General features: G+C 45.6%; 1 pseudogene; it reads right to left on the bottom strand.

Moving 5' to 3' along the window:
- Nucleotides 1–895: 895 nt before the first annotated feature.
- Nucleotides 896–4192, bottom strand: LOC114665666 (uncharacterized; annotated as a pseudogene).
- Nucleotides 4193–16146: the final 11954 nt, after the last annotated feature.

Here is a 16146-nt window from a genome sequence, read left to right as displayed (position 1 = left end):
TGAAGGTGAATGAGTTTGAATACTTGGGATCAACAGTACAGAGTAAAGGGGAGTGTGGAAGAGAGGTGAAAAAGAGAGTGCAGGCTGGGTGGAATGGGTGGAGAAGAGTGTCAGGAGTAATTTGTGACAGACAGGTATCAGCAAGAGTGAAAGAGAAGGTCTACAGGACAGTAGTGAGACCAGCTATGTTATATGGGTTGGAGATGGTGGCACTGACCAGAAAGCAAGAGACAGAGCTGGAGGTGGCAGAGTTAAAGATGCTAAGATTTGCACTGGGTGTGACGAGGATGGATAGGATGAGAAATGAGTACATTAGAGGGTCAGCTCAAGTTGGACGGTTGGGAGACAAAGTCAGAGAGGCGAGATTGCGTTGGTTTGGACATGTGCAGAGGAGAGATGTTGGGTATATTGGGAGAAGGATGCTAAGGATAGAGCTGCCAGGGAAGAGGAAAAGAGGAAGGCCTAAGTGAAGGTTTATGGATGTAGTGAGAGAGGACATGCAGGTGATGAGTGTAACAGAACAAGATGCTGATGACAGAAAGATATGGAAGAAGATGATCTGTTGTGGCAACCCCTAACGGGACCAGCTGAAAGAAAAAGTTCTGTTCATAATGTGTGTTTTATCTATTGTTCAGTGTCCTTGAGTGTTTAGAAAGGCGCCTACTAATAAATAAAATGTATTATTCTTCAGGCCTTTTCTGCTGTCTCCCAATTGCACGTGTGTGACAGAGCATTGGCATGGCGCTCACAATAGGAAGAAGCTTTTTCAATGACATTAAAGGTGGTGATTACTTAGACTATGAAAATTAAAGTGCCCACTATATAAGAAACATTATCTGGATGCACTGGGATGCATCACCAGTGATGTATCCTGAGGTCATCAGGTCTCGTAACATCATACACCCTCGCTCAGGCGACCCAGCCAGGGTTGATCAAACCCCAACTTTCATCACAGTAGCGATCCACAGATCAGCCCTCTTGATCCAAAACCACCTTGAGGCTTTCTCTGCAGCTTCACTTGTGGATTTAATGGCCCTCTTTTTGGCCGCTCCTGTTATGCCCAGCCGTGTGAGGACTCTGCAGAGTGAGCGTCCTGCAAATCCTCTGCAGCCAACTTCTATGGGCTCACAGAGTACCCTCCAGCCACTGTCTCTGCACTCCTCCACCAGCTCCTGGTACTTGGCACATTTCCTCTCATCAGCTTCTTCAATACACTCTTCCCAGGGCACTGTCAGTTCCATCATGATCAGCTGTTTTGAGGCCTCAGAGGTAATGATCATGTCTGGCTGGAGTGATGTTGTTCCGATTTGCTGCGGGAACTTCAGCTGCTTTCCCAAGTCAGCCTGCAGCTGCCAGTCAGAGGCTATGTGGAAGAGGCCTGTTATTACTGCTTTTACCTGGGATTGCTCTCCCGCTTTAACGAAGGTAACTGCCTTCTTTGAGCCGTGGAGGAGTTTGCTTGTGTTGATCACTGTAGCCAAGCTTTCAGCAACTGCCTAGATCAACTTGTCATGGCGCCACTGGTAGTGGCCATCTGCTAGAGCCTTAGGGCAACTGCTGAGTAGATGTTCTAGAGAGCCTCTTACTGAACAAAGTGGACAGGAGGGTGTCTCAATCTTCCCCCAGACGTGGAGGTTTGCTGCGCTTGGCAGGGCATCATAGACCGTCTGCACCAGGAACCGGACACGAAAGAAATCTCCCGGCATGATGTCCGACCAGGTAATCCTTCACTGGAGAGTACTTTCCCACGTTGTCCATGCACTCTGTTGCCGGAGTCCTACTACCCTGCTCACTCTCTCTTCCTCCACCCCTGCTTGGACCTCTTCCTGGAGTAGATGGATTCTCTCCTTGTCCTGGGCATTGCTGACCTGGGTCTTTGGGAACTAGACCAGACCTGCTTTACCTGTTACCATGGTGCCCACTAGAGCCTTCTGTGTCAGGCGTGACTCTGCCACCTCCACAGCCTTCTCCGCCCTCCATTTCCTGCCTCTCCTCACCTCAATGCCAGCTGCTGACACCTTATAATCCTTGGAGTCACTGTACTGTAGGGCTTCTCTGGTGCATGCCACAATGAATTCTTCAGTGAGGCTGGTAAATGATAGCCACAGGATGTTACTTGTCCCATACAGTGCTGTGCTGGTGAGGCTGCATGGGAGTCCCAGAAAACTCTGAAGAAAGCTGCTGATCTTCTTTTCAAGGGACTCACATACCAGCAGAGGACATAGGACTTAGGGCAGGATTGAGTGCTGATAGATCCAGGCTTTAAACCTACCAGGCAGGCCAGGCCTATCAACCTTGGTGAGTCACGTCCCAAGCTCCTGGGTGGACTTCCGAATGGCAACTATGTCTTTGAGACTTGAGTCAAAGACTTTCCCCAAACTCTTGACTGGCTGCTCTTTGGTGGATGGGATGACTGTTCCCGCGATAGCAAATTGGTACTTCCCCTTCTTTAGCACCATGGACCTTGACTTGGAAGGCTTAAAACTCATCCTTGCCATGTGGTGAGTCTCTGAAGTCCTTGTAGGATCCACCTGTTGTGATGGTTAGACCATCCATATAGGCTCTTATTGGGTGCTGTCGTGCACCTGACTTAGTCAGGGGCCCTCTGCATTCTACCTCGACTGACTTGACCACCTTATTCATGGCAAGGGCAAAAAGAATAATGGAGATGGTTCACCCTGTTATTATTCCCTTTCCAAGCCAATGCCAGTCTGATATTTCTGACCCAGAAGTGACCCTTATCCTGAAGTTGTTATAGTATTCCAGGAGCAGATCCTTGATTTTCCTGGGAACATGGTGTAGTGCGAGCTCAACCAGCTTGTGACCCATAGGTTTTGGCCAGGTCCAACCACAACACAGCAAGTTCGCCTTTGTTCTCATGAGCTTCTCTGATAAGCTCAGTTACCACACCTGTGTGCTCCAGGCAGCCAGGGACTCCAGGAATCCCTCCCTTCTGGACAGAGGAGTCGATGTAGTTATTCTTGAGGAGGAACTCTGTCAGTCTTTGGGATATGATGTTGAAAAACACCTTTCCTTATATACTCAACAGGGAGATCATTCAGAACTGGTCGATGTTCCTGGAATTCTCCTCTATTAGGGACCCAAACTCCCTTAGCACACCTCCACTGGTCAGTGACTTTTCCTCTTTGCCAAATCACCGTCAAGATCTTCCATAGGTGCTGGAGAAGTGCAGGCAGTGCTTACAGACGAGGTAGGGTACACCACTCGGGCCTGGAGTGAAAACTAATCGGGCTGCTTTGATGACTTCCTCAACCTCCTTCAGACTCGGCTCACCCAACTTGAATGCTGTTATTGGGAGGGCTGGATTGATGAGGGCTTTATTGGCATCGAGATCTAGATCCCTCCTAGGATCACTCAATGTGTCCTGGAGGAAACACTTCACTTCCTCTGATGAACACTCAAGATGCCCACTGCGCTTATCCCTAGCAGTTGTTTTCGTAAAACCAAAGGGATTGGCAGTAAAGGCCACCCACCTCCTCGTTCTCCCTCTTTCCCACTTCCTGTGCCACTCTGCTCTGCGAAGGGTCATCAGCTTCTTCTGCAGGATGTTCTGCCAATGCCCGCTTTTCCTCATCAGAAGTTGTCTTGTACTGCTTCTTGAGGGTTCAAAGCTCTTGCCATATCTGACGTATGTTGAGGGAACTGCGGTTCATAGTATATGAGGGCCCCTGACTAAGTCAGGTGCACGACAGCACCCAATAAGAGCCTATATGAGGTGGACTTGGTCTTACCCTTCGCCATCTGACCAAACCTCTCAGAGGCATAACTGACAATGATCGTGGTCATTATTTGGAGTCGCCTGTCGACATCTCCTTTGGCTGTGGCTTGGATAATGTTGGACACGTCTTGATCAAACTGTATCCAATCTCTCTGTTTACTGGCTGGAGGCCACTTAATCTGCTGCTGTGGAACTACTCTGCTGGGGTTGGGAAGCTCAAGTGTGTGGGGGGACTGGGCTCTGTGGGTTGCCTCCTGGCCGGGCTCCTCCTGCATCCTCACCAGGTCCAAGACTTGTGCGTTGAACCTCCTTCTCCCGCTCCAAACACTTCATTCTGGCCTGATGGATTTTTAGGCCACGTTGGTTCTTGCACAGCTTTCTGCACATGCATGTTGTAGTCATAGTCTGTCCGTTCACATGAGTCGTCAACCTTTTGTCTGTCCAATCAGAGATCTCATCCTCGACCCCTCTAGGGATCTCCTGGGGGTAACTCTCTTTAGGACTTTCCGTAGCTTGTCGGGTCTCTTACTCACGGAAGACACAGGCTGGGGTGCTAGCCCATACTGTCCCCATTGTCGTCTTTCTTTGCTGTCGACTGACACAATGGGCACACAAGTAAGTTCAAACTATTTGAACTTCCATTCATTTTTATGGAACTGAGGGGGCGTCATGAGAATGTTCAATAATGAAAGCTGACCAACTGCAGTTCCTATTAAGTCGATGTCACCTTATGCAACTTCTAGTCCTGGGGGTTTGTCAGATTGGCCAACCACAGTTGCAACACCATGTTAAATTACATGACTGAAAAAAATCACAGCCAATGTCACATTGGTGACTTTAAGGCTAGAGATCTGTACCAGCAATCGGAAGGTTGCCAGTTCAAATTCCGTAAACACTAGAAGTGACTCTACTCCATTGGGTCCTTGAGCAAGGCCTGCTATTGCTCTGTCCTGGGCATGACGTTAATCTGCACCAAGTCCTGCAAGTAGGTCCTCCAACTTACAGGAAAGATTTGGAGGTTGGTGGCAGGATTGGCACTCCAGCCACCATAAAAAACCTCAGACTGTTCCATTCCATTTGAACCAGTGTGGGGCTGTGGCATCACCCATTGCATGCCTGCACTTTGGTCCTAATTTGGGGTCCTGAGTTAGTTCGTCATGTAGTAGGTGGGGCAACACGCTGTATCAGTGCATACTCCTAACCTCATTCTCTCTCTCTCTCTCTCTCTCTCTCTCTCTCTCTCATGTCATACTTACTGACTGAACACCGGTTTTTCAGCTCAGTCTTGCTCGCCCATTTTTCTGACAGCCAATAGCATACTGCCTGACTGGTGTGACTGATGGACTGATTGTGAAAGAGCCAAGAAAAAAAAATGGTAGCACAAGCCAGGCTACTCCATTTGATTGTAGGTGATGAACCAAAGAACATAAAAACAGAACTCGTTTAGCACCTCTGCACACTCAACAAGAAAACTTAAATACGGCCAACTCTAATGTGATGTCATGGATATGTGTGGGTGTCACTGGCAGTTTGCACCATTCCCCATTCCTGTTAAAGGTGGAATGGCTGAATGTGTAAGTCCGGCCAATGGTACACGGGGAGGAGAGCACATGGGCCAAACAAATTGTATGGGGAGGAGCCGACCTTATGTAAATACTGTTTGTGGCGGGAGAAAGGTGGGAAGGGAGAAGAGAGCACCTGAGCCAAAGTAGAAGCAGACACACCGTAAAAGAAAAAAGGCAAGAGGGAAAGCTATTCAAAAAGAAAAAGTCAGGGGAAACTGGGTTCATTTCTGGACAAATTATTTTCATTTTCTTGTGAATGAGGTGTAGGCATTTGGGAGAGGACCTGACAGGCCAGCACAAGGGACTGTTTAGTAGTATGTCTCCCAGAACAGGAGGTATGGTTTGGCACATCCTTCCCCACAACAGGCTGTAGATGTTCAACTCTAACAGTGACAATTTAAAGGACACTGGCTTCATTAATTTGTTTTTTTTTACATTTGTGTATTAGGGGTGTATGTTGTTAATTGTTTTCTTTTGGGATTTGTGTGGGGAGGGTGGCAGCGCTGCAGCGCCGTATTATGTATACAGGGGTTTGTTTACTGTGTCCAATGTCTTATTTTACTAGTTAATAATAATTTTCTTGTAACTCAACTCTGCCTTCACTTGCGTATTTCTGAACTTGTGGTTGTGTATTTGGAAAGTATTGTTGGTCAATTGCGCCCCAGATCATTTCTTTATTTTTTTTCTTTCTCTTTGCTGCCGCTCTAGGATGGCAGCCACATTATAAACATGCCGGCTCGGGGAGCGGTGCAAGGTTTATTTCATCAGTAGGAGCTCCATCTCTGTCGCCAGTTAGTTCCAGAATGAGCTGCCAACTTATGAGCACCGCCCACTTTTATTGTGTCCTGACAAGAAAGGGTGGAGCCATCTTGGGATGGAAGGTGCCTCGGGCCTAATGAAAATGCACCTGAGAAAGAAGAAAGTATTAGAAACAGCGTCCCCTCTCAACATGGTGTGGTACTGTTTACCTTGGCAGGTCCAGGAAGGTGACTCCCAGGCGCACGTGTATGACAGTGGATTCAGAAAGATTTCAGATGCCTTCATTTTCTGCACATTTTATTGTGTCGTTGATTTAATTTTAAATGGATAAATTTGCAATTTTTGTCAATCATTTTACATTCAATAACCCATAAAGGCAAAGTGGAAATATATACTTTCAGAAAAGTTTGCAAATTTATTAAAAATCAAAAACTGAAATCTCTCATTCAAATAAATGTTCAGACCCTTTGTTGTGGCACCCTAAAGTGAGATGTGTCGAGGATGTGATTGGAGTCCACCTCCACCAAACTGAATTGACCGGACCTCTTTTAGAAAGGTTTATAGAAGGTCCTACAATTCATAATGCATGTCATGACAAAAACCAAGCAGTGAAATCCAAAGAACTCTCTGTAGACCTCTGTGATCAAATTATGGTGAGACACAGATCAGGGCAAGGGGAAAAAACTATTCATAAAGATTTTGACTGTTCCCGGGAACACAGTGACCTCACATAATTGTGAAATGGAAGAAGTAATAGTAGAGATAGAAAAACTAGAGTTGGCCATGCGTCAAACCGAGTAACCAGGCAAGACAAGCTCAGCAGGTGACCGAGAACTCAATGGTTACTCTAACAGAGTTTCAGTAGTCTGGTGCTGAGATTGGAGAACCTGTTAGATGGATGAACATCTCAGAAACACTTGATCAATCAGGTATTTATGGTAGCAAGGCCACAAGTAAAGCTACTCTTGAGCAAATGGCATTAGGAGACCGAGAGCACGGGGGAAAAGATTCTGTGAGACAACAATTGAACTCTTTGGGCAGAACTCGAAACGGTCTCCAAACATCTGACAATACCATCTCTATGGTGAGACATGTTGTTTGCAGCATCAAGCTATGGGTCTGGTTCTCAGCAGCAGGGATAGGGAGACTGGTTAGAATTGAGCAAAGGATGGATGCGGCCAAATAGATCCTTAAATTAAACCTGCTGCAGAGTGCTTAGACCCAGACTCATTGGACGGTTGAACTTTCATCATGATAATGACCTGAAGGCTACAGCCAAGATAACACTGGAGTGGCTTTGGGACAAATCTCTGACCGTCCATGAGTGGCACAGCCAAAGCCCTGACTTAAACCATATAGAATATGTGTGGAGAAACCTGAACATAGCAGTTTATGAACACTTTCCATCCAACCTAACAGAGAATCTGACATGAAGAATGGGATGAGCTGCTCAAGACCAGGTTTGCAAAGCTTGTAGAGACAACTCAAAGAGACTTGAATTTTTAATTGCTGTCAAAGGGTCTTCTACAAAGTCCTGAATTAATGGTCTGACTACTTCAGTGAACGAGAGATTTCAGTTATGATGTTTAATACATTTGCAAACGTTTCTTAATAGTATGTTTTCACTTTATTTTTATTAAGTGCGAATTGATTGTCAAAAATTGCAGATTTTTTCTAAAAAATCTATAACACAATAAAGAGTGCAGGAAGTGAAGGGATCTGAATACTTTCTGAAACCACTGTAGACTTCTGTATTTACTCACTATTAAATTAATGTCCCAAGAGTCAGTTTATCTGTTGGGGTTCCAGTTTGACAAGATCTCTGCCTTCGACCTCCATCCAGGTCACGTTGCCCCCTGTCCCCTATTCCTCCTGCAGGTGGTGGCACCGCAGGATTCCTCAGAGAAAGGGAGAGAAACACCGATATCTGGGAGTACAGCTGCTGACCCTCCACATTCAGAGGAGCCAATTGAGGGTGTTCGGGAACCTGATATGGGCACCTCCTTGTGGAGGTTTTATGGGTATGCCCACCTGGGAGGAGAGTCCGGGGAAGATCCAGGGCTCGCTGGGAGGTTTAACTCCATGACGGCCTGGGAATTCCTTTGGATCCCAGAGCATGGGTTTGCAAGTGTGGCCGAGGAAAAGGACATTTGGGTCTCACTGTTAAGAATGCTGTCCCCGCGACCCAGGTTTGGATAAGTGGTGGAAAATGAAGGAATGAAGAAATGAATGAATGTTTTGATTTGGTCTTACTGTATATTATGCTTTAGAAATAAAGAGTTGATTGTGTCACATAAGCATGATTAGGGGACAGCCAAAGGGCCCAATTGAATGCAAAAGAACTAAAGGTAGGGGATTAGAACGGAGTACTAACACCTTTTTCCCTTTTTCAATAGGAAAATGAAAGACTAAAAAATCCTACCTCATGTGGCGCCCACGTGTGAAAGTCTGTTCCGTCTACAATAGTTGACTTCAGTTCCGGCTCCCATGAATTACTTCACTTCTGGTCTCCTCCTAATGACTTCATTTCCGTCCCTCCTCCCTGATTATGACGTCATATCCAGCTGCTTTGTTCAGCATCACATCCGCTTTTGATTTCATTTCCTAGTTTTCATTTGTATTTCCTGCCATGCACCCATAAAAGCACCCAGAAGTTACTCTGTTTTGTCAAATGTCTTGTTTTATGCAATTTTGACCGTGAGTTCGGTGCACAGAATTATATGGGGCATTCCCTCAACTCTTGACCTTTCTGTTTGTGCTTTATTTTGTCACAATTGATAAATAAAAGTTTAAATTTAAGGCTGGCAGAGTATTTCAACAAATCCATCCAATTCTGAACGGCTTAGTATTGTTCAGAGGCATGGGGACAAGAAATGAACATTAATAAAACAATACAAATTACAAATAATTAATTTGTCCTTCCATCCATCTTGTAATCTTCTAATCCATTTCAAGCGAAAGCAGAGGTGGAGTATATCCTAGTAGGAGCCCACCCAGGATTTGCACCTCACAAACAGCAGCCCATCTAACCTGGCTTTGCTTGCCGTCTGGTCTCCATGCTATAAGAAAGACGTAGAAGCACTTGATATCGTGCAGAGGAGGGCAACCAGTGACATCCCATGTCCTACTGTGGTAGACTCTGAAAATTAAACCTGTTTAGTCTCAAGAAGAGGAGCCTCATCCAGGCCTTCAAAATCCTTAAAGGCATTGATCAACTAGATCCAGCAGAATTCTTTCAACTTAATAGTGAATCACGTACTCAAGGACATTAGTGGAAGTTATGGGGAAGTGCATTAATGACTAAAGCCGGAAAGCTCTTCTTACAAAAAGAGTTGTGACCGTGGTGCAAGGAAGACATAGCAGCACTTGAAGAGGTGCAGAGGAGACCAGCCAGGTGCATGCCAGGACTTAAGGACATGGCCTACTGTGACAGACTCAGAGAATTAAACCTGTTTAGTCTCGCGCAGAACAGACTGTGTGGGGACCTCATCCAGATATTTAAAATCCTCAAAGGCACTGATAAAGTAGATTCAGCAACATTCTTTCAGTTTAAGGGTGAATCATGTACTTGAGGACACCAATTCACATTAAGAAGTGAATTAAGGTATGAAGGCAGGAAAAACTTCTTTATGCAAAGAGTTGTGCGACTCTGGAACAAACTACCGAGACATGGAGGTGAAGTAAAAACTTTGACAACCTTTAAGGAGGATCTGGATGAGATACTAGGACTGCTTAGCTATTGGCTAAACAAACGAGCCTGATGGACTGGATGGTCTCTTCTCATTGGTCAAATTTCTTACGTGGGATAAAAGTGGAGAAGTCCTAGGGAGGACACAGCGCTCACATGAAAACTTGAACCCAGATCCCTGAAGGGGTGAGGCAGCAGTGGTAATGACTGTGCCAGTAAGTTGCCAGATGCTTTCGTCTAATCAATGTGTAATGCACTTTGGATTAGCCAAGGGCATTTTCCTTTCTTGATTTCCTAATATGGCTCATTATTAGCAGCGAACGGAAACAAAGTTAATATCGGCTTCACACTTGAGTGGCCTTTTTTTGCCTGTCAAATGAATATTCAGAGTTCTTTATTTAGATACAGAAGAAGAAGAAAAAAAAGAAGCCCGCTGAGTGGTCTCCCTCCAGACTTCTCACTCCAGGAGTCTGAGTTGCAGGACTATCAGAGCTCCCAATCACCCGAGGCACTGATCCAGAAAATGAGCTTACTAATTAAGGATTAGATAGTGATTTGCAACTTCCAGCCCATAAATCTGTAATCCCACTGTCTTTATGATTTATAATTAAATTTTTTTTGTGGTTTGTGTATCTATGTAAAAGAAAAAAAAAAAAGAAAGCAATGTTATTATTACAAAAATTGGAGCCTGTTCATTTGCTGAATTTTTTTCTTCAGTGCAGGCTTGAAGGAAGCTGGCAATCTGGCTGGGTCACAGGAACTGAGCCTGGATGGGACACCAGACTATCCTGGGACTCGCTCGAGTTCTTCCTAACCAAAAACTGGCAGGTGGGGTTACTTGAATTTTTTTTTTGCTTGCGTCCCACTACTGTATTTCTTATTGTGCTGTTCTCAAACTTGTGAGTCTGTTGTGTGCCTTACAGGGTGAACACAAGGAGAAGACTAAGAGTTTGGTTAACCAGCAGGAGACAAAGAGTACAGATAAGAGGAGAGGGCTCCATGTGGAGCGAGGTCATCAGTAGAGACCCTCTGTGCTGGATCTGTCACTTTTTCTGATTTATATTGATTCTTTTAGGGTGGCACAGTGGTAGCACTGCTGCCTCGCAGTAAGGACACCTGGGCTCACATCTTGGGTTCTCCCTACATGGACATTGTGTGCTCTATTTGTGTCTGAGTGGGATTCCTCTGGGTGCTCCAGTTTCCTTCCACAGCAGGTTAGGTGGACTGGCATTTCCTAAATAGGCCCCAGTGGGTGGCTGGGGTATGAGTGGGTGTGTTTGACCTGTGATGGACTGGCACCCTGTGTAGGGTTTGTTCCTACATTGCCCCCTATGTTAGCTGGGGTAGGCTCCAGCGGACCCCCACGACCCTGTTCAGGACTGACTGACTGACATTGATTCTGGTAAAGATAGTAAACTTATGACACTAAAACTGGAGGGAAGGCAGACACTGCGGAGGCAGCAAAAAGAGTTCAAGAAGATTTGGAAAAGCTTCAGAGCAGGGTGAACACCCGGAAAATGCAGTTCAATGTAGAAAAGTGCAAAGTGCTAAACGTGGGCAAAAGGAACACCAATTCACTGAGACCTCTGGAAAGGATTTAGGGGTTTTATTTCAGTATTTAAGCAATGTGTAAAAACAATTAAAAAGCAAATAAAATGTTAGGTTATACCATTAACAACTATTGAATTTAAGCCAAGGGATGTTACGCTTAGACTGTATAATGCACTGGGAAGACCCCAGCTTGAGGTCAGGGTGCACTTCTGGTCACCACACTACATGATAGACCGAGCAGCACCTGAAACTGCAGAGGAGAGTAGACAGGGGGGTCCCAGGACTTGAGGACGTGTCCCACTGTGACAGACTCCGAGAATTAAACCTGTTCAGTCTCAGGGAGAATAGACTGCCGGGGGACGTCATCCAGATATTTTAAAGCCTCAAAGGCGTTGATAAAGGAGACCGAGCAGAATTCCTTCAGTTTAACGGTGACTCACATACTCGAGGACATCAGTGGACATTAAGGGCGAGTGCATTTAGGACTGAAGACAGGAAGCAGCTCTTTACACAAAGAGTGGTGGGACTCTGAACAAACTACCGAGACGTGGAGTTGAAGCAGAAGTCTTTAAGAAGAGTCAGGGTGAGATGTTGGGACAGCTTAGCTATGAGCTAAACAAACTGGCTTGATGGACTGAATGGTCTCCTCTCGTTTGTCACATTTCTTGTGTTCTTCTGTGTGATGCACCCTCTCTAACCCACCTGGAGGTGAAGGATACCTCTGAAGACACAATGTCACTTCTGCCCTGTGTCCAAAGCTCTCTCTCCCAGCCCTACACTATATAAAAAAATGTCACCACTAGAAATCGGTGCAAAGTATTAACCACCTGGTGAAGACAGCAGATCTTCTCAGGCAAAGCTGGACCAAGGGATGCAGAGTCATTTTGGTTATTGACAGCAATTAAACGGGGCTTTCCAGGGAAACACTTTATACATAGGAGAGCTACTGGCCACCCTGCTGCACATGTCTTTGGGGTGTGAGCCAAGAGTGGAGGAGCAGGAGTGAAATGGGGAGAATGTGCCAACACATACAGAAAGTGCCGGCCTAGGGTCTGAATCCAGGACTCAGGAGCTGTGATATACAGCAGCTTCAGAAAGTATTCAGACCTCATCATTGACTGCACTCTTTATTGGGCTGAAGATTTAATTCTAAATGAATACATTTGCCATTTTTGCTCATCAATAACCCATAATAACAAAGTATAAACATGCTTTCAGAAATTTTGGCAAATTTTAAAAAAATCAAAAACTTAAATCTCTCCTTCATAGAAGTATTCAGACCTTTTGCTGCGGCACTCCATATTGTGCTCTGGTGCATGTTGTTGGTTTTAATTCATCCAAGAGATGTGTCGAGAACTTGATTGGCAAACTGAATTGCCTGGACATTGTTTAGCAAGGCACACATGTACTCACAATTCTCAGTGCATATCTTGACAAAAACCAAGCCATGAAGTCCAAGGAACTCTCTGTAGACCTCCGTGATCAAATTGTGGTGAGGTGTAGATTATAGTGAGGGGGTAACACCATTTTAAAGGCTTTGAGTGTTGCCGTGGGAACAGTGGCCTCAATAATTGTGAAATGGAAGAAGTTTTGGAACCACCAGGATTCTTCCTAGCATTGGCTATCCAGCCAAACTGAATAATTGGGCAAGAAGGACTCTGGAAGGTGAGCAAGAACTCAATGGTCAGTCTAACAAAGCTTCAGAAGGACAAAAATCTCAGCAACACTCAATCAATTAGGTATTTATGGTAGAATGACCAGCAGGAATAAATAGCATTAAACGACTGAGAGTTTGAAGAAAAAGATTCTCTGGTCTGATGAGACAAACGTTGAACTGCAATCAATTTATGGTGAGGCACAGATTAGGGTAAGGGGATAAAATAATTTCTAAAGCTTTGACTGTTCCCAGGAGCACAGTGGGCCTCAATAACCACCAGGACTCTTCCCAGAGCTGGCCATCTTGCCGAACTGAGCAACCAGATAAGAAGAGCCTTAGTCAGGGAGGTGAGAAAGAACTCAATGGTCAGTCTACCAGAACTTCACGAGTCCTCTGCTGAGATGGGAGAACCTGTTGGAAGGATAACCATCTCAGCTATACTCCATCAATCAGGCATTCATGGTAGAGAGGCTAACTTCCACGTGGAGTTTGCAAATTGCATTTAAAGGAGAAAAATAATAATTATAATAATAAGTTGCATTTATAGAGCACTTTTTGCAAGCCAAAGATCGCTTTACATAAAGAGTAAAAAAAAGAAAAAATCACACAGAACACAAAAGTTTGTAGAAGAGGAAAGTTTTTAGTTGAGATTTCAAGGTGGAGAGATAGGAGCAATCTCGGAGAGACTGGGGAAGAGAGTTCCAGAGTTGAGGGGCTATAACACTGAAGGACGTGTCTGCCAGGGTGGAGAGTCTGGTGTGTGGGACAGTAAGCAGGTCACTGCACGAGGGCCTGAGAGAGCGACAAGGAGTGTAAGGAGCCAGGAGCTGAGTGAAGTAGAGGTGGGCAAAGTTATGTAGGGCTTTGAAGGTGAGAAGCAGAATCTTCAATTTAATCCTTGATGGAATCGGTAACCAGTGAAGTTGGGAGAAAACAAAATGCCCAAATCCAGGTGTGCAAAGTTTGTAGACACTTACCAAGAAGACTCAAGACTGCCATAACTGCCAAGGTGGCTTCTACACAGTCCTAAATCATTTCTAAGAATGAGAGTGTTCAGTTTTTAATTTTTAATACATTTGTAAGCCGTTATGAAAACATTGTTTTCACTTTTGACATTAGGGGTTATTCAGTGTAGATTGAAGGGCACAAATGGCAAATCCATCCATTTAAAATGACATCTACAACACTATAAAGTGTGCAGAAAGTGAAGGGGTCTGAATACTTTGTGAATCTGCTGCATATATGGGGGATGCAAGGTAAAAATTTTCCCCTCCCTCATTGCTTATTGTGCCAACCTTCATTTCAGGTCAAAGGATTATAGGGATGTCCAAGCCTCAGGGTACACCTGGCCAGTTTAGAATTGTTAGTCAACATTACACACACTTTAGGGATGTAAAAAGAAACTGAAATATATAGAGAAAGCCAGCATGGTTACTGTGATAACATGTACAGCACGACACAAAGCAGAGCTCGGTTTTGAACCCTGGTCCCCGAAGCTGTGAGACGGCATTGCTGATTTAACAAATAAATGCGCCACATTGCTGGCCTGCCCAGATGAAGCTTTATTCTTTTCTTTTCAAGTTTCATCTTCAGTAATAGACACGCATTTCTTTTGTCAGTGAATGCTATTCCTTTTTTTCAGTGACTTGGTCAGATGTAACAATTTCTTGTCAGAGGTGACACTGGCTTCATTCAAAGGAGCTGGGAAAGTGGTGGCTTTTATAAACCTCAGTTCCCCCAGGCGAGCTTGAAGTTTATTTGAATTGGATGGCTGCCCTGTGTGCTTGTCCAAGTTCTGCATCTCCCCTGGCCTCCTCTTATAGCGGCCAGCTGGTTCACGACCAGCCACTTTCATGACAGACAAAAACAGGAAAAAAATGTTACGGAAGACTAGAAAGAGGCCGACTGTAATGACTGTGGGAATCACAGGATGTGAAAAAGGAGGCTTTGTGCTTTAGCTTAGCTCCAGCTTTCTCAGCTCAAGGTCTGACTCCAAAGAGCGGCCTGCAAATGACACAAAGGTCAGATGAGAAGACGCTATACAAGAGGAACAAGCCCCTGCGTATGCTGTGACATAGACATGCAAATGAGACCTGCCAAGGTCCAAAAGCAGCCATTGAATGTTCCAAAATACCAGAAAAAAGTAATGCAAAAGTTACACAAATGAAAGACAATGCAGCTCAGCTCCTAATAAACAAGATGGAGTGCCAAGGAACTGAATATCGCACATAAAACCTCTGCTCCTCAGACAATATGAAAAACCCCTGGGGTGGTCACCTCAGTATATCAACAGGATCCTTGACCACCCTCACTTGGCTGAGCTCTTCTGCTGTCCTCAAAATTAATTTTGTGGGTTCCTGGTCTCCATACTACAAGAAAGTGCACTGCCACTGTGCCACTGTTACACCCCCCAGTGAATCAGTTCATCTGTCTATATAAATTGCTGTGCTCTGTCCATCTGTCAGCGATTACTCGTGAACTACTAGGCTTAGAACCTCAACCTAGGTCTTAATGGAAAGGTTATGTCCTGTGTGACAAGCGGCTGGGTGTGGCACCCAGCCGGGATGCCCGGAAGGACTGGAGGAGGGATTGCGTCTCCTTCGGACCATGAGGGGGTGACCTTCCTGGTGGTTTTGGGGACCACGGGAACAGAGCTTAGAAGCTCAACCCTATAGGGGCCCGTGGTCACTGCCAGGGGGCGCCCCAACACCTGAGGTGCCTTGACCCTCAGCACTTCCGCCACACCCGGAAGTGCTGGGGGGAAGAAGATCAGGGACACCCAGAGTGCTTACGGATGAGCAGCTGGTATTTCCGCCACACTTGGGAGTGCCGGCGGAAGATTTTCGGGAGGCACCTGGAGCACGTCCGGTTGGGGATAAAAGGGGCTACCTCCCTCCATTCGGGGGCTTGAGTCGGGAGGAAGAGAGACGTAACTCGGGAGGAGAGGAAAGGAGGCGGCCTGAAGAGAGAGAGGCATTGTGAAGCCTTGACTTTGGGGGAGTTTTGGGGGTGTGTGGCACTTGTAAATAGAGAATTATGTATAATAAACGTGTGTTGGGTGAACAATCGGTGTCCACCTGTCTGTGTCCAGGCTAGCATCCACAATGGCATCCCAGATGGGACTCTCCGCCTGTTACAAGGCGGCGACCCGTCACAAATAATTTTGTGGACGGCCCGGCCCAGCAGG

The sequence above is a fragment of the Erpetoichthys calabaricus genome, chromosome 15 (assembly GCF_900747795.2).
Source record: "Erpetoichthys calabaricus chromosome 15, fErpCal1.3, whole genome shotgun sequence".
Lineage (NCBI taxonomy): Eukaryota > Metazoa > Chordata > Cladistia > Polypteriformes > Polypteridae > Erpetoichthys > Erpetoichthys calabaricus.
This window is presented reverse-complemented; position numbering and strand designations above follow the sequence as displayed.